The following is a 27149-nucleotide window of genomic DNA, read 5'->3' as shown; positions in this document are numbered from 1 at the left end:
GATACAATGCATTACATTAAATTAAAATAGATATACACTGGCATAATCATAATCATTCTCATTTACAGGGCCAATGCCCAATCAATACTATACTTAGCATTCGGGCCAAGCCCTAATCATGTACATCACAGACTGGGTGTAGTTTTCTTACCTTTGGTGCAAGTACAGGCTACCAATTGACGACCCTCAAGCACGATACCTGTTCCAAGCCTCTAGTGATGACCTAGTCACAACCACAATATAGGATCCCATCAATAACTAGTGAAAAAAGGCTTCCGGGCCGAGTCACAGCCTTCGGGACATCGAATTCCACTAAACCGGGAAGTAGGATCGATCCTGAGCCCTTAGGGTTGAGTTCCTGCATTCAAAAAACTCCCCGGGGCTCAAAATCCCTTAAGCGTTGCCGCCCCAAGCCCCTACACTACGGCCCGCCCTCACTTCAGATCCTTCCCTGGCCCCTAGGTTCAAGAGTGTCGTAGCACCCCAAGAACAATGTCATGACCCGACCCTTCGAACCCAAAATTCTTGGGTTTTCCTTCAGCCAAACCCAATCAAAATTACCCCAAATTAAACCTAGAACCTCAATTCAATTCCCATAAGAGATTGAACATTTTCCCAGTAGTAAAACCCAACTCAAATCTTGGTGGAAAAACTCATCAAAACCCAAAAATCCAACAAAGCCTAAAGTCCTAGAAAAAACTTCAACCACATATGAATTTAAACTCAAAATCAGAGCAAATTCTTACCTCAAATTGCTGGATTATTGTCCCAAGTTTCTCCTAGATTAATCCTTGACACCAAACCTTCAATTCCCAAGCTTTGTTTCCTCAAATTCTCAAAATTCCCAAGTCTCCAAGGAGAGAGAAAGAAAGAGCTACGAGAGAGAGAGAGAGAGAGAGCTTCCTTTACTTTCTAAATGATTCTTCTCTTTTCTGTATAGCTTCCTAACCTAGCTTGGTCAAGCCCAAAGCCTACAGAAAGACCCATTTCCCATAAACCTAAATTTCCTCCCCAATGCTTGCAAGGGCAAGTTGGTCAATTACCACCATTGCCTTTAATTTCTAATAAACTCCACATATCCAAATAAATCCCAACTATCTTCAAGTAACAACAATTTAATCCCCATTATCCGATAAACCCTGGTAATGTGCTAAATTACAAAAATTCTCCCCCTGGGCTCACCCTGAGCCGGGTATTTGAACCCATTGTGGCTTTTCTCTAACTTTCTCACTAGGATCACCACATGCCGAATAACACAAATATATTCACATAATAATGTGATCTCACTCAAAAAACACATATATACTTAAAATTATATCCCGAATGGGTCAAATTTACAAAAATGCCTTTCTAATAAGAAATGGGCCCACATGCACCTTTAATACTCCTAAACATGCAATCATAATAATATTATAATATAATTCACATACTGACGTGTTCATAACACATAAGAACACAATTAATAAAATTATTGCATCTAGCCCCCTAATCCATGCACTAAGCCACATTAGGAAATTTGGGGCGTTACTGTAATGCCCTACTTCCTTAGAGCCGTTACTATGTGAGTTTAAAATGTGCTTTCAACTCGCTAATCGAGGTTTAGGTCAAAAGTGTAATTAAATCATAAACATAGTAATAAACTTCTAAAATAATTTCATTTACTAAAAAACATAATGTGTTTGACACTTGGGATCCCAAAATACTGTTTAGAAATATTTACAACATATAAGTACAAACCAAGTCGACTAGATGACAAAATCTAGGTTTTAAAACAATCATCTCGCAAAACCACTGGCTATGGCAGCTAGGCAGGCCAAACATGTACGCGCCACTTCACGCTCTCCGTACTCATGGTTGGTCGACTTTCCCCTTGCCCTTACCTGCACCACAGAGCACCCGCGAGCTGAAGCCCAGCAATAAAACCCTTACAAGCAGAAAACATATGCATAACAAACATTCAACATATAAACAGACCATCAATAGGCTAAACACATACGGCCATGCCATCCCTAGCGCTTTACCAGGCCTTGGGTTCACGGTCCACACCATGAGGATATCCCAGGTATCCTTTAGGGTCTCGCCCTGGCAACTCGCACTCCACGTGCTCAATGTTTCTCCCGGCCCCTTGCCGCACTCGACCTTGCACTCCACGTGCCTAACGCCATTCCCGGCCCCTTGCCGTTCCCGGCCTTGCTGACCTCGGCCTGCGCTGTTCTCGGCTCTTGCCGAACATTCACACATTTTTATTCATAGCATAATAAAGCATATACTGAACATGAACAAATTCAATCAAAGGGCTACGCCCTGCAATACAATCATATAGGGCTCTGCCTTGAATACAAGCTCTATGGGAATGGTGGTTTTCTTACCTGAGTCCTGAGATTTCCAAGCACCGATATCCCGAGCACAGTCTCCTAAACTAAGCCTCGCCGAAACCCTAGTCACAACACATTAACAATATTCATCCATCAAGTTCTAATCCATTAAATATCTTTGAGTTACAATTCTAATCTCCGGGACCTTGAATCATATCAATCCAAGTGATAAAATCCATCCCGAGCCTTAGCAAATAGGTTCCTAAGGCAAAACACTCAAGTCACCCAGCACCTTGAACTAGGGCCGCGGCCCAACCCCACAAGTGCTGCGGTTAGCCTCAAAACAAAGGCTAACAGCTCCCTGAAACACGCACGGGCCGCGGCGCACTTGACCAAGCTCCGCGGCGCGCCTCAAGCACCATGGCTCCCCAAGGCCTCGCATGCACACGGGCCGCGGCATGCCCCTCTTAGGGCCGCGACCCTGCCTCCAAACCAAGAAAAACACCATTTGTCCCTGCATATCCTTCGAGCCAACACCTCCAAAACCACCTCCAACCTCATAATTCAACCCAGAATTCATATTTATGCAACTTAAACATACTAACAACCTCCAGAACCAATTCCCACACCAATCAAACAATAAAAACCTGTCCTAGAATCCAAACCATGCATACTCTATGAAAACCAGCAGAAATTACAAATTGAATCCTTATAATTTAAAGCTTACCCTTGCTGGATTTAATCTCTGAACCAGCTTCCTAAGCTCCAAGCTTCAAGCTCCCCTAAATCCCAGCTGAATTCCTTAGCTTCAAGTTAGCTTCACCATGTTTTTCCTTGATATGCCTTAGAGAAAGATGAAGAGAGGACAACTTCAAGAGAGGGAGAAAGATTCGGTTTCTAAGTTTCTAAAAACTTCCTAGGCTTTGTTTTATTTAACTTAAGCTCTAAGGTTACCTCAAGGCTCGAGGTGCCAAAAACGTCCCCGAGGGCAAAATGGTAAATTTCCCCAATATTCCCTCCTAGACATTCTAACCACAAATATATCTCCAAATATTTATTTCCATAACCCGATAACCCCATACCACATCTAATACCCAAAATATCCCTCGACTCGCCCTGAGTCGGATTCTCAACCCCGTTGTGACTTTCTAGCTAACTGCTCCCTAGGACTGTCTCAGATCGTGCTACACAGACATATATCACAAACATATCACATTTATCACATTTATACACTCAACGGGCTAAAATCACAGACATACCCCTAATATCCAAGCGGGACCCACATGCATATCTAATTCAAATAAACATGCTTCTCTATCACATATTCACATAAATTCACATATTATATCCATAATTCACCTATTTCCCTCCAGGCACGCTAATCAAGGCCCTAAGCCTTACTAGAAAATTTGGGTCGTTACAGTTACACACATTCTCAAGTATCTTAGGAGAACGAGAGATTACATGCTTGTATATACAAGGGGTCTGATTCTGATTCTATTTATGATTCTGACAATGATTCACTTATTTAGATTCTGATTTCCAATGAGACAAAGACAGTCGTAAGTCAACATCTAGTTCAATTTTCACTCTTGGTGGACGAGTTGTAGTCTGGGGAACTATTAAATAATCCAGCATTGCAGATTCAACCATGGAAGCCAAGTATAGAGCGGCTTGTGAAGCAGCTAAGGAGGCGGTTTGGTTGAGGAAGTTCAACACTGATCTGGAAGTAGTTCTAGATATGGATAAGCCACTAATCCTGTACTGTGAAAACAAAAGAACAATAGCTAAATCCAAAGAGCCTAGAAGCCCCAAGAGAGCAAATCATATAGAAAGGAAATACCATCTGGTTAGAGAGATTGTGCACCGAGGTGATGTGACTGTTATGAAGATAGCGTTAGAATAGAATCTGGCTGACTCGTTCACCAGGACACTTCCTTCAAAGTTGTTTATGGGTCATGTATGCAACATGGGATTAAGGGAGATGCCTCACTTGCTTTGAGGGCAAGTGGGAGATTGTTAGGATTAATTCCCTAAAAGCATGTAAAGACATTATATTGATTTAAATAAAAGAACAATTATATTATACATTAATGTTATAATTATTGTTTGAATTAGTTATATAATAATATCAAGAAAATTCCTTTTTCATTCATGAGATTATGATCTTGTATTAGGACGAGAGAATTAAGATCATATATAATAAATAAAATAGTCAATAACATATTAAAGTAAGAAATCTTTGATGAATGGTTACTAAAACGGGTTCTAAGCATAGGGTATGCAAATGATCTAGATTCATATTACTGATGTGGATATACATCATAGTAAATGTGTTGTATATAATAGATATTATATATGAAAGGACCGATGATAATTAATTATTGTTGACGGTGAGAACTCGTGAACTATGTTAGGTTGAAAAACTCAAAGTTTAGTAAGAGAATAACTATGTAAGAATTTAGAATAGACTTGAGAAAATATAAATGATGGTAAAGAATGGAGTAAAAACTTGTATGTTGCCTAATAGGCTGAGTATACTATGAGTTTTCCAAACCCCTTCAACAATGAAGTGAGGCCTTATTTATAGGTGAGCTCTAATGGCTCTTGGTACATTGTGGTCCCAAAGAGACAAGGAGATGCATATCCAGGCTGCAGGTGGTAGTGGTGTTGGAGGAGTGGTTGTCAGCTCTAGCATATGTCAGGGGTCTGTAAAAGTACTCTTGTCTTGGTACTGTGTCGTACCTCCACTACTTGTCGGGTGCGTACGTCATACGTGTACATGGAGAGTCCTTACTATGTACCATTCTAATACTTCCATTACTTGTTTGATGTGGACATTGTGTCCGTACTCTAACTCCTCTTGGTTGGTAAGTGCATTCCGTACCTCGTCTGACTTCATACAAAATCATTGCGAGGTCTTCCCTAACCTTCCTCGAAAGCATATTCAAGAGGTCCTTGAATCTACATCTTGTGAGACCCACAGAGGAGAATTTGCCTCGTCTCAGGGATGGGGATAAGGCCTCTTCAACAAGAGCTGCGGCGTATGTGATGAGACACGACACCTTGTATGCAAACCAGGGGTGAGATGCATAGGCATTACATGGCACTTTCAACGAGGCAACTTGGTGCCTATGCGCGAGATGGAGGATCTCGTGAGGTAGGGTTGTGGATTCGCAAGGCGCGAGGTAGGATGGTGCATATGCGTGAGACAGAGAGTCTTGCGAGTGCGCGGTGTGGGTATGTACAAAATTTTGTGACAATGCAACCAAGATTGCGAGGAGCAAAGGTCTCATTATTTGACCCATGGTCTCTCTAGACTACCTCGGGAGTGTGTTACACTTTTTTTGGCATCCACTGAGGTCATCTTGCACAATGAGGCCCATCCTTATATGAGCATTAAGGCCTTAGGCTCTAGGCTAGCCCGAATTCTATAACTTAGCTTATGTTGCTTGTTGGGTAAATTCTTCCATGTTCGCGGACCCTTACTCATTTCAATATGGGATCATATATTTTTCCTTGTGGATTTTTGAATTCCACAATTATCTTTATAAACATACCGTTTGACGTAAAGATTTAATTATTACCATAATAGATGATCATCTATAGATCAGTCTAATTCCTGAGTATTCATGAACTCTTGTTGTGTTTATTGGATCTTTTGATTCACTCGTTAAGGTTTCTTAGAATAATGAGGCTAATGACTTTTGTTTTGTAGATTCAATATTGTAACGCCCTACTACCTTAGAGCCGTTACTAAGTGAGTTTAAAACAGAAATTGTGCATTTAATTGACTCAAAGCGGTTTCTAAAACCAAAAGTGTGATTAAACCAGAGTTTAAGGCTGTATTCCTTTAAAATGTTTAACTTCATTGAAAACGTTAAATATAAAACATCTGGGATCCCAAAATAAGGTTTACAAAATGTTTACAACTCAAAAATAGATTTTTACACCAGGCTAACTATCAAAAGAATGGAATAATACAGCCATTTACAAAATGCTCCCAACCAAAGCAGTCGGGCAGGCCGAACATGTACGCGCCGCTCCCACGCTCTCCATACTCATGGCCGGTTGACTGACTCCTTGCTTTTACCAGCCACACGGAGCACCCGTGAGCCGAAGCCCAGCAAGAAAACCCAAATAACACATAACATATGCAAATAATATCACTGGCATAATTCACTGATAAATAGGAAATCATCAATTAAACAAGCACGGCCATGCCGTCCCAGAGGCCTTACTAAAGCTTGGGGTCTCGGTCATTACCGTAGGATAACCCATGTATCCCTTGGGTCCCACCCTGGCTATAGCATCCCAAGTGCTGAGCGTTACTTCCGGCCCCGCTGCCGTACCCGGCCTACACCGCTCTCGGCCTTAGCCGTTCATTCCATTACAATCACACATATAATACATTCAGAAATAACCATTCAACACATACAATAATTTATCTAAGATTACGCATTCGCACACAATAAAATCTAGGGCCGTGCCCTGCAATCACACAGTGGGCCTATGCCCTATTCTCGGGTGTTACGGTTTTCTTACCTGAATTCCGTGCTTCCGATGCACCACGGTCACGAGCACGGTCCTCTTAGCACGAGCCTCTCCGAAATCCTAGTCACAACACACATAAAACACTTTTAATACTAACCAAACCCAAAACCACTTCCCGGGACCAATCCCGCACTCTCGGGACTCCCAAAATCCTAAAATAAGTTATTGGAAACATCCCCCGAACCCCTGGAGCAAAAGCTCAAAAATTGAAATTTTGGTGTCGTGAAAGTGGCCTAGCGCCGCGACGCCCAGCGAATCAGAAACCACCCTCGCCTGGACACAGCCTCGCGCCGCGGCACCCAAGAACAGGGCCGCGGCGCCCCATCGCGAACCCAGAATTTCTGGGTTTTTCTCCTTCTATTCCTTCATCCAAAATACCTCCAAACCAACCCAAACACATATGTCAACCCAAAAACTCAATTCCAAACCTCATATGAACAATCTAACAACCTATAGACACTAGAAACAAGATCAAATCATCAACACACCCAAGATCCACACCTTTGATCTTAAATTTCAGCAACTAACCCAAAACTCAAAGATGCTTAGCTTAGGCATTTAAATTCCTCAAATCAAAACAAAACCCAAACTTAAATAAGCATAAGATCCTTACCTCAAGAGTAGAATCCACCCTAAAAGTTTCCTTGATCTCTCCTAGACTCCCACTTCTCCTTCTCTTCTTCTTCTTTGCTTGCCCTAGCCTTTCTCTCCTCTTCTTTTCCTTCTCTTCTAATTTTATCAAAACACTAAATGATTCAATGCCCAAACCGTATACCCCATATACCCAGCTGAAACTTGCCTATTTGCCTTGCCAAAAGACCAATTTACCCCTTCCTAATAATCCTTCTTAGCTAAACCTTCAAGGGCACTTAAGTCTTTACACTTTCATTTCAATTCTACCACTTTCTATCTTAAAACTTGTTACCCACAGCAGTTACAAATGGTTACCCAGGTTACCCAATTACCAATAACTAACCACTCATTCTCAACTCAACTTATAAGATTCCCGAAGTACCCCTAGGCTCCTCCCGAGCCGGGTACAACATCCCGTTGTGACTTTTAGACTAAATGGCTCACTAGGAACGTCTCGATGCGTGCATCCTGATAAAAACACCACCTCACATGGCACAATTCACGTAGTACAATTATCACAGTTATGCCCTATCATGGCCAGATTACAATCATGCTCATTATAAGACAATCAAGTCTACATGCATACTAATTCACATAGTCATGCATCTCAAATAATCAATTAGTCATATAACGTGCATTAAATGATAATCATGCATAAAACTCAATAGAAACACACACCAAATCCCATCATGCCTTCCAGGCACACTACTTCAGGCCCTTCAGCCTTAATACTGAATTTGGGGTCGTTACAAATATCATGAATGGCTAGGAAAATGATTTATAATAATGGAATCAATACTTTCCTAACAAATTGAATATTGGTTCCCTTAAGGGTTAATTGAAAATTGAATAGTTATTGAGCTCAAATCTATAATTTGATTATAGATTAGTTATTTGTTAGTGAATTAATGTTACTTGAGGAACAAGAGGTAATTAGAAGTGTAAAACAATAATCTTGACCAACTCTACTTAATGAATATATAAATGGAGGACATAACTACATTTATAGATTATATTAATGGACTACAAGAGAAAACTCTGTAAAAATATAATTATATAAATACTTAGAGTGCAATTCCATATTTATATTAAAGAGTTTAATTAATAATCTGGATTTTTGGATCTTTGTATTATATGTCGATGGTCCCTAGATCACCTCTGTCCTACATTGTCAAGGGTAAGGATGTGAAAAGAAAGATTTGTTGAGAGAATGACTTAATTGCAAAGGAATTAATTTTCCAAAGAAAGAAATTAATTAACTGATAGTTATGGGCAATTGATTAATTAGGAATTAATTAATTATTTAACTATATAATTTTTATTTTGGAAAATTATATGTTAAAATAAATATTAATCATATTTGGATTAATTTAGAGAGAGATAAATAATTATCTTATTTATAATAAGATATTTATTTATTTATTTATAAAATGATATATTAAGATTTTGAAATAACTGATATTTATTTTAGGATAAATATATTGTGTTAAATATTAATTAAACAAACAAATGAGAAAATTATGAAAATCCCTGATGTGGCTCCACTCACTGTATTGTACAGTGAGTGACTCCACATAGGGATATTTTCTATCCATGAGATTTTGAATATTGAATATTTTCTATCCATGAGATTTTGAATATTGAATTTTAAATTTATTTTTTTATTTTATTATATATTTAATTATACTTTTTAAATATGATTTAAATTAAATAATTAAATAGGATATAACTAATTAGTTTTATTTTAAATAAAAAATATTAATTAATTAAGTTAATTATCTTTATAAAATTGAAAGAGCGATACCTTTAGGTATAAGATATATAATCGATCAAAGTTGTTTGACTTTCAGACTCTCTCTAAGAAAAAGAAAACTATATATTTTTCTAAACCTGAAAATCTATTCACAACATCCTCTCTCTTATCAAATCTCTCTGGATCTCATGTGTTGAGGACATCTAGAGAGTTCTAAATCAACCTTCTGAATTTGTTTGAGGATTGGTCTGAAAGAACAAGGTGTGAGCTTTCAGAATAAGAATAGGAAGATCGTTGATTTATACAAAAAGATTCGTAGACACTTGATAGGCTACAAGGGATAATCTCTAATCTATTTATGTTTGATTTAATATATCTATATATGTATGGTCTTGGCTGGTATCAATATTTTTTAAAATGATCCATTCTGCTGTACATTATGATTTTCATATTTAATACCAGTAGGTTGGTCGACTGACTCTGTATATGTGTCTCGTCCATCTCTTCAAAGCACCTCTTAGGCGTTTGCGTCTTTTTAGGATTCTCTTCTCATTTTCCATGCTCACAACTAGGTTGTTAATATTAGATGAAAAGAATATTTTTGATTTGGTATTGTAGAATATAGTTTATATGTGTTTGAATTATTTTTATAGATGTATTGAAAAAACTTTGATATTTCTATTGTTTTGTAGCTAGTGTTTATAAAAGCATAGTCTGCATGTACGACTTCATGGTGTTAACTTTTTGTGATATTAGAAGAATATGTTATGCCACGCATCTATGTAATTTAGAAACTGTTTTTGTTTGAAAAATCGCACAAAATATTTTTGAAAATTCTTATTGGGCTGGCGGGGGTTGAGCACGCAACCTGTGTGCATGAGAGATGTCTGCAAGCATGTTTGCTCCCATGCCCAGGTGATGTGCACGTGGACTGTATGCTAGAGGATTGATGGTGACATGCCGCACGTGCCTTGGCGTTGCGCGCCTCTTGCAGGAGGCGAAGGCGCGGAGATTGCAGGATGTGGCCTCACAACCACGACCACTGCGTAAGTTTTTGGAGAATTTGTACTTCGTTGATGCGACAAGCAATTCCAATAGTCAGAACCTACGACTATTTTCCAGCCTTAAATTTTAAATTTTAAATGTATTTTCAAAGGGCTATAAAAGGGTTTTAGGTTAACCGAATTTTTTTGAAATTTGGATATTTTTTGTAAACCAAATTGGAAAATTTAAAATCGGTTATCTTATTACTTTAAATAAATTTACTTATTAAATTATTTAGAATTATCTATCTGATAATTAAGATATTTTAAAATATTTGATTTTACAATCAGTTGTATTTTAAAATTAATTATCTGATTATTCTTATAGTTTTTATTATTTAAAATATTTAATTTTGGCTATTTTATACCAGGATATTTTAGATATTATTTTTGAATTTGAATTTTTTCTTAACCTCTTAAACAACCTATTAAAATAATTGTTAAAAAAAAAGAATTTTGTTCATAAACCCTATTTTAATTAATTTAATATTTTGTAAATTTGTTAATTCATTGTATGAATTTTTTTTTGAATTCTAAGTTAATTAATTATGGTATATTTGCAAATTGATTATTATTGGGGTATTTTTGCATACATTTTAATATTATGTCTCATATAGTAATATGTTAGGACCATCCAATTATTACATGTCATGCATCATTATTGTTTGCATTTTTTCAATTTGTCTTACATGGCCCATATGTTTGGATAATATATGGTATTTTTGCAACATAAAACATTCATAATTTGATAGGTTTTAATTGGGCCCATTAGAAAATCTGAAATTTAAATTACTCTCTTGTGGGTGATTCCACTTGTGAAGGCTCATTTGTTTTGCATGACTATAATGTGCCTAGTCAATTAATAAGGCAACTGTTTAAATTCTTGTCATTTGGGATTTGCATGGAAGTTAGGGGGCCTTAGTAGAGGGAACGACATATCAGACCCAGCCCTGCTCTATGCAAGCCCAACTGTTAAGGCCCATTTTCCTGAGTTGTATTTAATTTTCTTAGGTTTATTATATTAGTTGAACCTAATAATTGATTAGCAACACATTAATTCTGACTTATTGAATAGGTTTTAAATGTGTATTTTTTAGAATTAATGGGAAAATTAAAACTATGGTTTATAATTATTTTTGTAATTTGGAAAGCCTAAGTTAGTAATTTTCAAAATAAAAATACTAATTTTTTTTTAAATAATGGGCTTTAATTAAGAGTATTATTTGATCTCCACCGTAGATTTAACAAGGTTGGTATCTTGGGGCCTCGCAGGGCCTAGATTTGCACCTACGGATTGTGTTCATTAAGCATTTAACATGGTAAAATTTAATTACATAGATAATTATAAAGCAAACTCTATTAGACTCATCCCTACGGTGACTGCTAGGACTAAATTTATTTTATCGATACAGTGGATCAAGCTCATAAAGTAAGAGATAATTGATTTTCTTACTTTGATCAAATGGGGAGGTTGCTAATAATGGTTTTAGACCATCATTAATTGAGTTTTCACTCTATTTAACTAATGATGTTTTGTGACTCTCGCCTACTAGGACACAAGCATCACAGACTAGTTAAATATATTAGAAATAAATATATGTTTGTTTTTAGTATTTTTCCCATATCTTACATATTTGATATATGCTTACGATTTCTTAAAAATTAGTGATTACATGTTTATTCAGGAATGTCTTGATTTATATTTATTGATAGAAAACATAGGTCTTTAAGGCTTCAAACCCCATCATCTCTTTACTCGTGATGATCGGAAACAAACCTAAGTTCGTGATGACCGATGAATCCCCTGAAGTTCCAGCTGAAGGAGCACCCATGTCTATTTGTGACAAGATGAATTACAATATGACACAATTGTTGAACGAACTTACAATGTACGAAGCGATTAATGGTGGACTAAGAAAAGGAGGAAAGAAGAAGACTTCTACTATTACAGTTACTACTCAGGGTGCCCAGGCCAAAGATAATTTAGCTTCTGCTCCAAAGGGCAAGAAGACAATGGGTGGACAGACCAACAACCCTACACCTACCAAGGCTGCAAAACCAGGAGGTGTTGCGAAGCCAACAAAGTGTAAGAACACAGGTAAGAAAGCTAAAGGTGCATGTTTCCACTGCAAGGAGACCGAGAATTTGAAGAAGGACTGCCCAAAACTCCAAGCAGCTAATGAAAGTTTTTCATTGGTCTTAGACACATTTGTTTTGGAAGATGATAAATCTGTTTGGATTGTTGATTCAGGATCCACAAACCATGTATGCACTTCTTTACATCTGCTTAGCCAATGGGAGGAGGTGAAAGATGGTGAGCTAAAGCTGAGAGTCAGGAATGAAGCATTCGTCAAAGTCAAGGCCAGACGACAAGCTCGTCTAAACTTTGGAACTAATTTTTTTTTAAACAATTTTTATTTTATTCCAATCTTTAGTCGTAATTTAATTTCAGTTTCTTTATTACATAAAAAAACAATTTGATATCACTTTCACAAGATCTAATATATCTATTTATTTCAATGGATCTCAATTGTATGTTCCATGTATGGAAAACGGGCTTTATATTCTTCGAGAAAACGAACCCTATGTGCTGAATAACAAATTATTCAAAGTAGCTAAACCTAGGATCGATAAACGTCAAAAGATAATAATTATATGATGTATCTATCGCATTTTCGTCTTGGACACATTAGCTTTGACGGAACTCACCATTGGTGAATTACCCGTATCAGAATATTGTCTTGAGGGAAAAATGACCAAGCCTCCATTCTCTGGAAAGAGAGACAAGGCTAATGAACCGCTCATACTAGTGCATTGAGATGTCTATGGACCTTTAAATGTGCAGGCGAGGGGTGTTTTTGAGTACTTTGACACTTTCATTGATGAATACTCTTGATACTCATGCCTTTACTTAATGCAAAGAAAATTAAATGCTTTTTCATAGTTTTAGGAATTCCTTGCTATGGCTCAAAACCATTTGGGTAAGACGTTAAAGATCTTGCGATCTAATAGGGGTGGACAATATTTGGATATGCAATTCAATTATCATTTAACTGAACTTGGAATTTTATCTTAACTTATTTCCCTTGGTACTCCAAAACAAAATGGTGTTGCAGAACGCTGGAATCCGATGCTGATGGAAATGGTTAGGCGCATGCTAAGTTACTCAACTGTACCAATATCTTTTTTGGGACACGCAATAGAGACCGCAAACAACATTCTAAATGTTGTGCCGTCTAAATCAAAATCTTGTATTTTGTCATTCTATTGTGTTTATGTTGTTAGTATTGATGATTAAATGTTTCTAACTTCATCATAAATCATTTAATTACTTAATAATATTCAAGATTTGCATTCAAACTTTGAATAATATTCTTGATTAGTATCTAGGGATTGTAATATTGAATTATTCCTTATGCATTTTTGATTAAGAATGTGTAAAGCCACAAATTCCCAACAATTATAATCTCTATCTCTAATTACTTTCTTTTGTTTTATTTAATATTAAACAATGAAAGAAATTTGTTCATCTTCTATAGCCTTCAAATCCTTGTTTCAAGATATGGTTTGTGTTAAACACATAACATGAGAGATCAAAGAAAATTCTATTTGGAAATGCTCTGCATGAATTTGGATATGAATTGCTGCCATAATTTTGTGAGTTTGAGATTATTATTTATGTTAAGAGGACAATGCTGAATGTTAATGAACAATTCAAGGGTTATTGTTATACTTGTTTTGTTTGAAAAATTATTGATCATCATGTGGGATATGGTAATTGTAAGATTAACCATAATAATATTTGGGTCAATACAATTGATGTTGAGATCTTTGTGACCTTAAATAAATTTAATGTATTCAATTAGGAATGCATGATAACTCTAGAGAGAATTTACATAGTTTATGCATGTAGTGATGAGACTAATGCAACCTCAAGAGAAGGTGAACATGTTAATGCAATTGATGTTGAGATCATTGCAAAAGAAAGTGAAGATACTAAGGTCAATGCATTTGATGTTTAGATCATTCTAAACCTAAGTAAGGATACCAAGGCCAATGTATTTGATGTTGAGATCATTGCAATCTTGAGTAAAGTTAATGTAAACCGAGGAAATGTGCAAGGATGGTGGTATGATACTTGTGCCACCATTCACACAACCTATGATAAAACTCTTTTCAAATCCTTTGAAAGTGCAAAGGTGGGACTTGGAGTCCAAATGAGAAATGAAAAGAGATCCAAGGTACTTGGAAGGGGTTGCATTGATGTGTTCTTCACTAATGGAAAGAAAGTGACCCTAACTAATATTTTCTATGTTCCCGATATGACAAGAAACATTTTGAGTGGATGTCTATTGAGTTTGATTTTGGTAAACTGACTTTGACTAAATTGGGAACTTTTGTTGGAAAGGGTTATTCATGTGATGGGATGATCAAACTATGTACTCTTGATAATGGCAATAATTATATGATATCTAATTCTTGTAATGTGATTAATTCTAGTTCTATTACTTTGTGGCATAATAGACTTGCTCATATAGGTCATAACACACATTTTAATTAATTCTAGTTCTATCAATTGTGATGTGAATGAGCATGATAAATGTGAATTATGTGTTAACTCTAAAATGGTAATGAAATTTTTTCCAAGTGTTGATAGTGTTTAAACTTGATAGATTTAATACATAATAATTTATGTGAATTGAATGACATGTTGACTAGAGGAGGAAATAGATAATTCATGACTTTTATAGATGATTGCTCTAGGTATACTTACGTGCATTTAAAATCTATAAAGCTGAAGTAGAAAATCAATTGGAAAGGAAAATAAAGAGTCTTAGAAGTGATAGATGAGGTGAATACTTTTCAAATGATTTCAATGTGTTTTGTGAACAACCTAACGTTATAAATGAATTTACTGCACCAATCACTCCACAAGAAAATGGGATAGCTGAAAGAAAGAATAAGACCTATCTTGAGATGACTAACTCTATGCTTTTACATGCAAAATTGTGTTATAATATGTGGGGTAAACCTTTTCTTGGTACGTGTCTTATATTGAAATTAATTCCTATGAAAAAGAAAAATGTGTCACCATATGAGTTATGGAGAGGAAAGAATCCTAACCTACGCTATGTGTGTGGGTGCCTTGCTTATTGCAAGAGCATTAAGCTTATAATGACCAAGTTGGGTCCAACGACCGTATAGTGTGCATTTGTTGGCTATGCCTCAAATAGCAAGGCCTATTGACTATTAGACTTGGAATGTAATGTGATAATTGAATAAATACTGGTGGAGTTCTTTGAGAATATGTTATATTGTGATAGCAACTCTCAAGAACCCTCAAGTTTTGAAGAATCTTGTAAAGAGAAAGATCCAAAGGTTGATGAGCAACCACTATTGCCTCAGAGAAGTGAAAGGCTTAGAGAGTTGGGATCAATTGAGAAATGTTCTCAAGTAGAGATACTATATGGTAAAATTGAAGATGTCACATGGAAATTTCATATGACTCTTCAAGTTTAGGATGATCCCAAAACCTACCAAGAAGCAATGTCTTCGAGAGACTATGTTTTTGGATGGAGGTAATAAATGATGAGGTGAATTCAATTATGTAAAACCACACATGTGAATTGGTATACCTTCCACAAGGTTCAAAACCAATTGGGTACAAGTGGGTATTTTTGAGTAAATATCCCACCGATGGCACATACAAACCTTCAAAGATGGATGAGTAGCTAAAGTGTTTAAACAAAAGGAAGGATCGATTATTTTGACACGTATGCACCAGCTTCTAGGACAACCACAATGAGAGTTTTATTTTCCTTATCATCAATATAAACCCTTTATGTTCATCAAATGGATGTCAAAATGGCATTCTTAAATGGAGATCTCGATGAGGATATATTAATGGAACGAACAGAGGGTTTTGTTCTAAGGAGAAATGAACATAAAGGGTGTAAGCTTGTTAAATCATTATATGGATCAAAACAAGCATTGAAACAATAGCAATAGAAATTTGATAAAACTATAATTTCGGAGGGGTGTAGACACAATAATGCAGAAAAGTAATTATACTCCAAGACTTGTGATGGCTATGTCATCTTTGTGTGTCTCTATATTGATGATTGTTGATTTTTACTAATGAAATGGGATGGATAATAGAAACGAAGAGGTTTTTATCTTCTTTTTCCTATATAAAGGACCTTGGAGATGTTGATTCCTACTTTGGTATAAAAGTGAGAAGAAATAGTGGGGGTTGTGCCTTAGGTCAAGCTCACTTTGATTGTGTTCCCATTTGATTCAAGCATAAAACTTGAAAAGAACAATGGTAGAGCTGTTAGTAAACTATGTAGGTTCACTAGCAATCCAAGTATTGAACATTGGAAAGGAATTGAGAGAAATCTAGAGTATGTAGAGAGGACCAAGAAGCTAGATCTCCAATGCTTTCTAAGATACTTGAGGGATAATCTTATGCAAGTTGGATATCGATTGTGGGAGACAATCTCGCCACCATCGGTTCAGTGTTATGGTCAAAAGAGGAGCGGTTTCTTGGGGCCCAAAGAAACAAACATATATTTCATTCAACCATGGAGAATGAGTTTATAGTTCTATCGGTAAATGACAAAGAGGCCAAGTGACTTAGGGATTTCATGAGGAATATCCCATTGGTGATAAACAAGCCACATTAGCTAGAGCTTATAATGGCTTATCTATAATGGGTAGCGTAGAGATATAAGTCTAAGACATGAGTATATGAGACAATTGATTTGAGGAGGAATCATATCAATCTCATATGTTAAGACAAGTGAGAACTTAGCAGATCAATTTACGAAAGCTCCCTCAAAGAGATTAGTAAGTTCCACTTCAAAAGGGATGGCACTGAAACTCCTAGAACAATATATTCATCAATGATGGCAACCGAACTCCAAACTTGTATACATCAAGGGCAAGAGTTCAATGGGTAAGAACAAGTTATTGAGTTAATAGTTTCAACAACAACATAGTCATGTGTTCAATCCAAGGGTGGTTAGTGTTTGTATTACCGAGTGAGAGTTATGCCTAGGGCTTTTAATGAAGTTTAGTTGTGTGCAACAAGTATCTCTAAAGGTAGCAGAGATGGTCTAAGAACTTCACTTATTTGAACTTAGAGGTGGTGCCGCCTCTCATGGGAGTTAGAGATTCTCCTCGGAAAGTTTATCAAATGGATGAGCACAAGGCCATGAAATGTGCTAAGCGCAACAATGAGAAAATGAATTGTCAAGTGGAGGTGTTTGAGGTATTACCGATCTTATAATTAAGGAGTACTTGGTTCAATCTTTAAGACTCCAATGACTTCGATAAGTCTTTGTAATACATTCACTAAGGTAAAGTTCAAATCGAAAGATACTTTATTTTATGTACAAAAACTTTTAAGTTAAGAAGAGATGATTATATTGTTGGGAATTGTGCCCTGAAAGCATATGTAGTAGACATTGTTTTGAGAAATAAATTGAATTTGTTTGGCATATATTTTATGGAATATATTATTCTGTGATAATATTAAGTAAATATCAGAAAAATTCCTAAGTTCATATATGTGATCTCAATCACGTATTGGTACGGGAGAATTGTGTTTGAGATAAATGAACTTGAATAGTTCACAGTAAAATAATGTTATGGAATCCTTAGATTAATTACTACAAGTACGAACCACTAGTATTACGAATACATGTGATCTAGATCCGGATTACTAGTGTAGTAGGACACTTTAGTGGAGGTGCTTTATATATTAGAGAATATATAGAAATGGACCAGATATGTGTATTAATACTTAGTTAAATACCATTTTGAAGTATTAATTCAATATATCAACTGATGATCATATACAAATAGATCTTAATCTTGAAGTTACTATGAACTCATGTTTATGTTATATGAGTTCTTTGCTTCACTCTTTAGGGTTTGTAAGAATGATCAGGCTAGAAACTTTTGTTTGGGGAACTCATTAATGTAAATGGCTGGGGACATAGTATACATATAAGGAATCTATACCTTCTCGCAAGAGATTGAATAATGGTTCTCTTAATGGTTGACTTTTGGGACTAAAAGGTTATTGAGCTCAAATTCATAGTTTTATTATGAATTAACCTTCACTAGTAAACTCGATGGTTTAAGGAAACAAGATATAATTAAAAGGGTAAAACGATAATTTTATTCTCGGTTAATTATGAACCATTATTAGAGGGTTAGTTTATATCTAATGATTATATCAATGGACACTTTATTGTTATAAAGTACTCAGTAAATGAAATATCTATAATTACAAAAATGCAATCTCATATTTAAATTGGAGTAATCATGAGATTAATAAATTAAGATTATTTAATTAAAGAGTATAATTAATAATTACAAATTTATTGGAGCTTGGAATTATAGATCCATAGGTCCCCACAACGGCTCTATAACCACTATTCAAGGCAAGAGTTGATATAAAGGGTAAAATGGTAAAAAGACATGTTTGAGAAGAAATTTGTTCTTTGGGCCAAATATGCAATTATGTGATAATAGTGATTAATTAATTAATTACAAATCAGTTGTAATTATTATAATTAATTATTGTGTAATTTTCGAAATTATACATATAATTAATTTATTATAATTTCGAAATTATAATAAAATAAATATTAAATTTTCAAAATTAATATTTAATTAAAATTAGTTTTAATTAATTAGTAGAATTGATTAAATATCTTCATTTGAGGGGGAGATAATAATCTGATAAGGTCAAATTGGATTTGAATTTAACTGATTAATATTTATTCAAATAATTAATAATATGTGATAATTAATTAAAAAGACAATAGATTCAAATTTGAATTAATTATCAAGTTGTTGGATTTTATGTGATAAGGTAGTTTGAATAAATAATTAGATAATTGTGAAAGAACTCTTCGACCCTATTTTGTAGGGAGCTAGACGCACCAAGGAGTCCGAGGGACTCGCTTGGGCATATAACACAATAAAGAATCAAGATTGGATTTTTCACTTCTATTTATTTAATTAATTTATTAATGGATAAGTCAAAAGTTAGTTTTGATGTTTACATTATTAAAATAATTAAATAATAGTGTAGAAAATAAATTCCCCTATTTAATTGGGTACTGCACGACACACAGTCCCTAGAATGCGTGTGGTGTGCAACTATAGTAATCCGGGAGTGGATTTTTCACTTTTATTTAATTAATCAATTAATTAATGAAAAATTCAAAAAGATAGTTTTGATATTTTTATTAATAAGATAATTAATCAATTAAAAGATAAATTGTAATTGGTTACATATTTATTTTTTAAATTTAAATATTTTCTATATAAGCCAGACTTATCAACAAATAAAAATATACTCAATTATTCGCACTAAGAAAAGAACGATACTTTCCAACACTCCCTGAAAAGATATAGAAGCAATCTCAAGCCTATTCTGTTGATCTCATGTGTTGAGTACATCAAGATGAATCAGAAATATACCATCCTTTATTCTCTAAGTTCCCACACACTTCTTGGGGTGTAGAGAATGTTGTGGAAGATCTTGGTTTGAGTACCTGGGAGCAGCTTGGATAGGAAGATCGTTTATTTTATGAAAAGATAGCAGGGACACTTGATAGGCATCAAGAGGTATGTTCTTTATTCTTTTCTTGTTTATGATTAATGGATGTATATTAATGGATTCACATATTTAAAAGTAGTTTAAATACGTTACAAAATTTTTGTTGTACACTGGGCCAACCCATCACACAATTGCCCTGTGTATTAGGGAACTCGTTCTTAACATATATTTGACCAAGTAGGGAAATATTGAGATTAGTTAAATATAATGGTTAAGATGTTTAAACGTTGAGGTGTAAAACACTTAATGGTTTTTACTTAAGTTGAAGTGAAAACATGAGATTGTATAGTAGGCATCTAAAAGTGACTTTTATGGCTCTAAAGTGATACATAGAGGTATTTAAACATTCCCTAAAAGTTTGAAGGTATTTGGAGACTTTTTGGGGTCATGCTCGGGGTGGTTTTGCAGAGGCATCTGCGATGCATCACCTATGACAAAACACCCTGCAAGCGGCGCATCACCTAGGCAGTCCGTAAGGGACCGTACAATAACGTGACTTAGAACCCAATTATGTGTTTAAAGGCTATATTCCTATTGGTTAGACTTAATCACTGTGCCTACACTATAAATAAGGGTTATTAGAGTTGAAAAGTCTTGCTCACAATTTTTAACTCTCTCTCTCTCTTTCTCATTCTCTCAAAGACCATAAGTTTTCTCCAAGAAACTCTTCAAGCATTGCTTGACTTGCATGAGTTTCAATGCTTGTTAAATCTCAAATCTCATTCTACTTGGTTGAAGCTTCAAGCAATAAGGAAAGACTTGGAATAGAGATTTTGGAAAACAATATTCTTATTGTGTATAATCCTTAGAAGTTCGTCAAGTTTGAAAATACAAGTTGCTCAATACAAAATGTTTTTTCTTTATAACCCTAATCTCTCTTTTTTTTTTTCATTTTGTTGTGTTTATGCTGTAAGTATTGATGATTAAATGTTTCTGAGTTCATCAAATAATAATTTGATCATTTAATCCTTTATTTTCGAGATTTGCATTCATATTATAAATATAGTTCATTGATATCTAGATTTGCATTCATACTTTGAATAAGATTCATAATTAGCATATAGGGCTTGTAATATTGAACAATTCATATGTTGCATTGTTAATTAAGAAAGTGTAAAGTGATAAATTCCCAACAGTAAACAATAAAGTTGGGAGTAGCAGAAGGAAGTTCCCCAGTTGATAAGAACAATATCAAATACTCGTGGGAAAACTCATCTATCTTTGACACACTAGACCGGATATTGGATTTTCTGTCAAAGTTGTTAATTAATTTATGAACAATCCTACTGATGAACACTTGGAAGTCATGTATCAAATTCTAAGGTACCTCAAAATAAATCCAAATTGAGGATTGTACTTCAGAAAGACTCAAAACATAAGTGTGGAGATATATTCTGAAGTTGATTGGGTAGAATCCTTAACAGCATGAGATCCACAACCTGTGGTAGCTAGAATGAGTGTTGAAGTTGAGTTTAGGGCTCTTGCTCAAGGAATATGTGAAGGAATGCTGCTAAAAATACTTCTTCATGAGCCACAAATTCCTTTGGAAGAACCCATGAAAATGTTTTGTGACATTCAAGCAACTATAAGCACTGCCAAGAATCCACTTCATCATGATTGTACTAAACATTTGGAAATCGATAGACAATTGATAAAAGAAAAGATTGAATAAGGAGTTATAACATTGGAGTATGTTCCAATGTCTCTCTAGATCGCTGACATTCTTACCAAAGATCTTCCAAGAATAAGTTTTGAAGATTTGAGGTCGAATCTGGGTATAGTTGACATCTACTTCCTATCTTGAGGGGGAGTGTGGAAATACTAGTTTACAACTGTATTTATAGCTGTCAAATTTATTTCTATAATAAGACAACTTTGGGTATTTGTTACCCATATCTGATTTATTTCTGATTTTTTTATTTATGTTTTTTGTTATTGTAATTGCTTGGTTTATGGGACCACATTTATAGCATTGATCCTAGAATTTCTATATAACTTTTATATAATAGTATTATTTACGTACAATGAAACATATCATAAACAGAGAAGAATTTTAAGCTTCTCCTCTCTTCAATCTCTCTCTTTTTTTTACAAAAACGCTGGCGCGACGTACCATCTACTAGTAAATATGATGTTAAAAAATCAGATGAGAAACAACATGGAGGTCTATGTCGAGGACTTGCCGGCTAAATCCAAAAAGGATGGGGGGGGGGGGGGGGGGGGCATGTTCGATACTTATTCTAAAGTTGTCAAATTTAACATTATAAAGCACTATAATATGAAACTTATTCTTCTAAAATGCTTGATCGCTGTCGGTTCTAGGAAGTTTCTAGGATTCATTGTAAACTATCGAAGAATAGAGGCAAACCCAAAAAAAATTAAAGCTCTGATTGACATGAAATTGCCGACCAGAATCAAGGATGTTCAAAGCCTTACTGGATGAATAATAACCCTTAGTAGGTCCGTAGAAAAATTAACGAACAAGTGCATTCTATTTTTTAACTTGCTTAGAGGGAGTAATAAATTTGAATGGACAAAGGAATGCGAGAAGGCATTTCAAGCTATAAAGGACAATCTGGCACAACTGCTTATTCGTTCACAATAAATCGATTTAAAAGATCTTCTTATGTATCCAGTAGGCACTGAACATGGTGTAACACTAGTACGAGAAGAAGACAAACTCAACATCCAGTGTACTACATAAGCAAAAGGATGGTAGGGGTAGAAGCAAGATACCTTATAATCGTGAAGCTAGCATACTACTTGCTCTTTGCATAAAAAAAACTTAGACCATATTACCAAGCCCGTCCTATAAAAGTCTTGACCAATTAGCCCCTCTGTTAAGTTTTACAAAAATCTGAAGCATCTGGAATTTTTCTCAAATGAGTAGAACTTGGACAATATGAAATCACCTATCATCTGCGAACAACAATTAAAGGACAGGCATCAACAAATTTCATAGTTGAATGTACATGTATACAAGAGAACTATGAGTACATCACTGAACAAGCAATAGAAGTCGAGGAGCCTACATGGCCAACATAGAAGTTACACTTCGATGGCTCCTCAAATGAGCACAATTCAGGAGCTGGTCTAATCTTAACCACACCAGAAGGACAACGTACTCATTGTGCAAAAAGATTAAAAACGTGTCAAAAATCCAGATTAAAAAAAACTTTTAACATAATGTGTGCAGACACTAAAAATATTTACAGCAAAGCTTGAGAGTATTGGGATAAACCCAAAATGTTTTGAACATAATTAAAATAGACATCTAAAAAGAAGCAGACTCCCCAAAGCCGGAGCCACATGTACACTTTCGCAAGCAGATCCTGACGCTCACTATTATAGCTTTTCATTGTACTTTGTTACAATATGGTAAACTAGGTAAGCGATAATGCTTCGTAAAATAAGTTTGACTAAACAAAACAAAACAAAATAACAGAAGCCAATGTCCAAGTCATTGTCCGAACAACAAATATCTTACACACTTAGGGTTCTAGATAAATCTGAGCCCTAATCATACAATTCAAGAATGCATAAGCATCCTGGAGGTATCACAATACCTTAACTAGAAACAGCGAAGCATAAACCCCGCAGAGGTCAAGCAGAATAGAGCAAAAGTAGAAACAATATCCAACATTGAAATTAACCTTATAAGCCAATTCAAGATTTTCGAGAAGTATCCCCTGGTATCTCACCTCAAATAGCTGTGGAGACTCAAGTCTTTGCACCGATACTAAATCATGAATCCTCTCAAGGGTAACCATCGATTACCTAGCTAGGGAATTTTTACTAACTTGGCCTACGTACCTTCTTGGACAATTGTCACGGTAGCTAATGTGATCAAATAATAACAATTCACAATGCAGCATAAGCATCCTTAGGATCGTTCATACTCCTAAGTTTCAGAATGCTTATCTCCCGAGTCATGGCCATGACCCATACTACAATACATAATGTTTCACAATGGAGCAAAGCATCCCCTAGGTTGTACTTATCTCAAGGGTCTCGAGTGTGAACCGATCCCCAACACACAACATCTCACAACGGAGTATAAGCATTCCCCAGGACATACTATCCTGAGTGTCTCAGGTGTGAACTGAACTACAGTACATAACATCTTAGAATGGAGCATAAGCATTCCCAGGACATACTTATCTGACATGAAGCGTAAGTGCTGCTTAGTCACTGTCTCTAAATAGGCCATGTCTCTAACTAGCTTATAAATCCTACTTCTAGCAGGAATTACACTAGTTCATTAATTTTGTAGACAAGTAAATCACAGAGCGACTTACCTTTTGTCCATTGCTGCGCACGAGCAATCTTCCCATAGAGAATCTCGTCTTCTTAGCCAACACTGTAACTAACATACAATGTACATGGATTACTTATGGAACTATAGTAGATTAAACTACTTTGGCCATTTAAGGTCACAATCGAATATCCACAAGGGAAAATTTTGACCTCATACCTTTTAAGCCATAACGACATTTAAAGTATTTAAATAAACTCCTTCAACGGGTGTAGTTATTTGAAAGTCGACCTTTTAAAAAATTTCTCGCTCCATTTTCACTATCGAACCTAGCTTGGAAATATAGTTTTGAAAGCTTTTAAGCTTTACCAATTTGACCCTTTCTTTGATGTTACCGAAATTCCTACACTTTTTGGTAAAATCACTTAAATTATAAAATATTATAAATGAAGTTGAATTAATTAATTGAGAAACAATTATACGAAATATTGAGTAGGTTTAGTTTACTTAAGAGAAATTTAGATTAAAAATTGATTTTATTTTAAAAAGATTATATATTTTGTACCCAAAAACATGAGCTCAAACTTCTTGCTCATGGTATAGCTAATAGGCAGATAAAGAATACTATTCGGCCCTTAGAGCTTTATATGAGTTCCATGACGAGTAGCTTGAGTAAATCCTAGCCAAGATCAGACATCCAGGAGATCGTTAGTTTGATTCAACCGAGCGTGATTGAGGACAATTGGCAAACTTCAAGCTCAAGGAATGCAATCAACTCATCGAAAATGCTTAGAATACAAAGGTTGAAATTCATAAAGACTCGGAGATGTTATGGGAATAAATAGCATGATGTCTTATTTGTAACCTCTACATGATAAAAGTATAATATCAGGAAGTTATTTCTTTTATTACACAAGCATGAACATTACTCAGGTGTAAACGGTCATGAATTCTATCCATTGTTCCCCTATAAATAGATAGAAAAAGGAACCAAATTTTGTATACAAAAAATCTTCCAAAATTGTCTTAAATAATTTTTCCAATGATCCTAAATAGAATAACATAGACTCGTGGACTACGTGAATTTTAATCATTGAGCCACTTAAAAGTTCTTCTGGGATATTAATTTATGATTTCCTGAAAAGCCTAATTATCTATTTTGGACTTCTTAGTCCACTGTTGGCAAAATACCGCGTTAATAGATTGGTGCTTTCATTGAGAGATCAACTTTTAAGTATCTTTTGCAAATTTTTCACTTAGTAAAAGTGGTGCTAACATGATCGATGCGCAACAACGAGTAAGAGAAGCCTGGACTCATGAAGAGTTTTATGCAATTTCTTCTTCTGGAGTGGGAACTTCTGTTCCCCGTCGCCCTAGAAAACAATCCAAAACTAGGATGGGGATCATCAAGACACGAATAGTTCATTGTCGCACCACCGACATAACAACCCAGGTTAAATAGGAGTTGTCAAACTGGAGAATGTTCATCTGAGGAGCCATCTCGCCCACGTCGACAAGTGTATTGATGAGATAATGTCATGACTACCCCTCCTGTAAATGACCATAATGTCAGAATGAGATAAAGTGGGTCCCATTGGACTAGGTTCAATAGGCGTAATCACACTAATGTTAATTGATCTGTCCAGAACTTAACTTCGAGTTCCATGCCATTGGAGTAGACCCCTAGGAATGACCGACCGACACACAATCACAGGAATGCGCAAGCAGCTCATATTTCCAGAGCTCAACCCAACCAATCAGGGCGAGCAGGGACTACTTCTAGATGACCGGGAGTCCCCTCGAATCTTCTGCACTATTCTGAACGAGTGGTGAAGTACAAAGAAACGAGGAAACTTTACCACCAGTTCAAGAAATTGGGGTGGATGATGGGAAGACAGGATGGGTGTATAGTGATGGATGGCAGGTGGCCTCACCGATAAGGCACCCACCATCACCGATTCATCACCCAACACCTCCGCGAGCGCAAGGAAACACACTAGCACACAGAAGTAACCAGAGAAACTCTGCCAACAGAGAGGTTACGTATGTTTCACAGTCTTGGGGTACCAGAATCTGAGTTTATATGAACGACCAAGCTCAGTGACCTCACCAGCAGATGGTGAGCTTTGCTTAAGGAAGCTATTGGACACAGAGCTGTCATGAGAGAAGGTTGGAAAATGTTCATAGTACCCACTTTCAAAGGCAAGAGACTGACCTAAGAAATTTAAAATGAGCTTAGAGTTTTTACTCTAACAATAAGTCTGACATGCGTGTTCGTTTAAATGCCCAATAGAGACATCATGCTCGCAACAACGATATGAGTTATAGTAAGACTAGGGAAAACCCTACAATGATGCGTGATGATGGGAATGTCTCAATTAACTGAGTTCAAACTTGGATTAACGATACTCTGAATAACGCGAATCCCAGGATGGGAGCTAATAATCAACTCCCAAATAACCCAATATTGAGGGATCCAACCCTTGAGTGGCTTGCCATGATGGAGGAACAAATGAGGCATCTTCTATCTGGGAGAAACTAGGACGATGATGATTATGAGGAAGAGCTCGAGCCTTTTGATCATCATATCGGTGCAACTCCTTATCAAATAGTTTTTACGATTCCACCTATGGCTACCTACGAAGGAATTACCAACACGTCAAACCACATTGGGACTTTCACTACCCTGATGAGAGCCAATAATGTTAGTGTCAACTTGCATTTTATCTTGTTCCCAGCCACATTGATAGGAGTAGCCAAGTTGTGGTTCGACACATTCAAAAGACATTAAATCACCTCCTGGAAACAATTGTCGTCAGAGTTCAAAAAACAGTTCCGAGCTGCCAAGGAAGTACAGGTGGAGGCCAATTCCTTAGCCAATATAAAACAACAACCCATTGAGTCACTAAAGGCCTGTATAAACCAATTAACCAACATAGCAGCTCAAGCTAGAGAC

The sequence above is a fragment of the Humulus lupulus genome, chromosome 6 (assembly GCF_963169125.1).
Source record: "Humulus lupulus chromosome 6, drHumLupu1.1, whole genome shotgun sequence".
In the NCBI taxonomy this organism is placed as follows: Eukaryota; Viridiplantae; Streptophyta; class Magnoliopsida; order Rosales; family Cannabaceae; genus Humulus; species Humulus lupulus.
Note: the sequence above shows the minus strand (reverse complement) of the source record.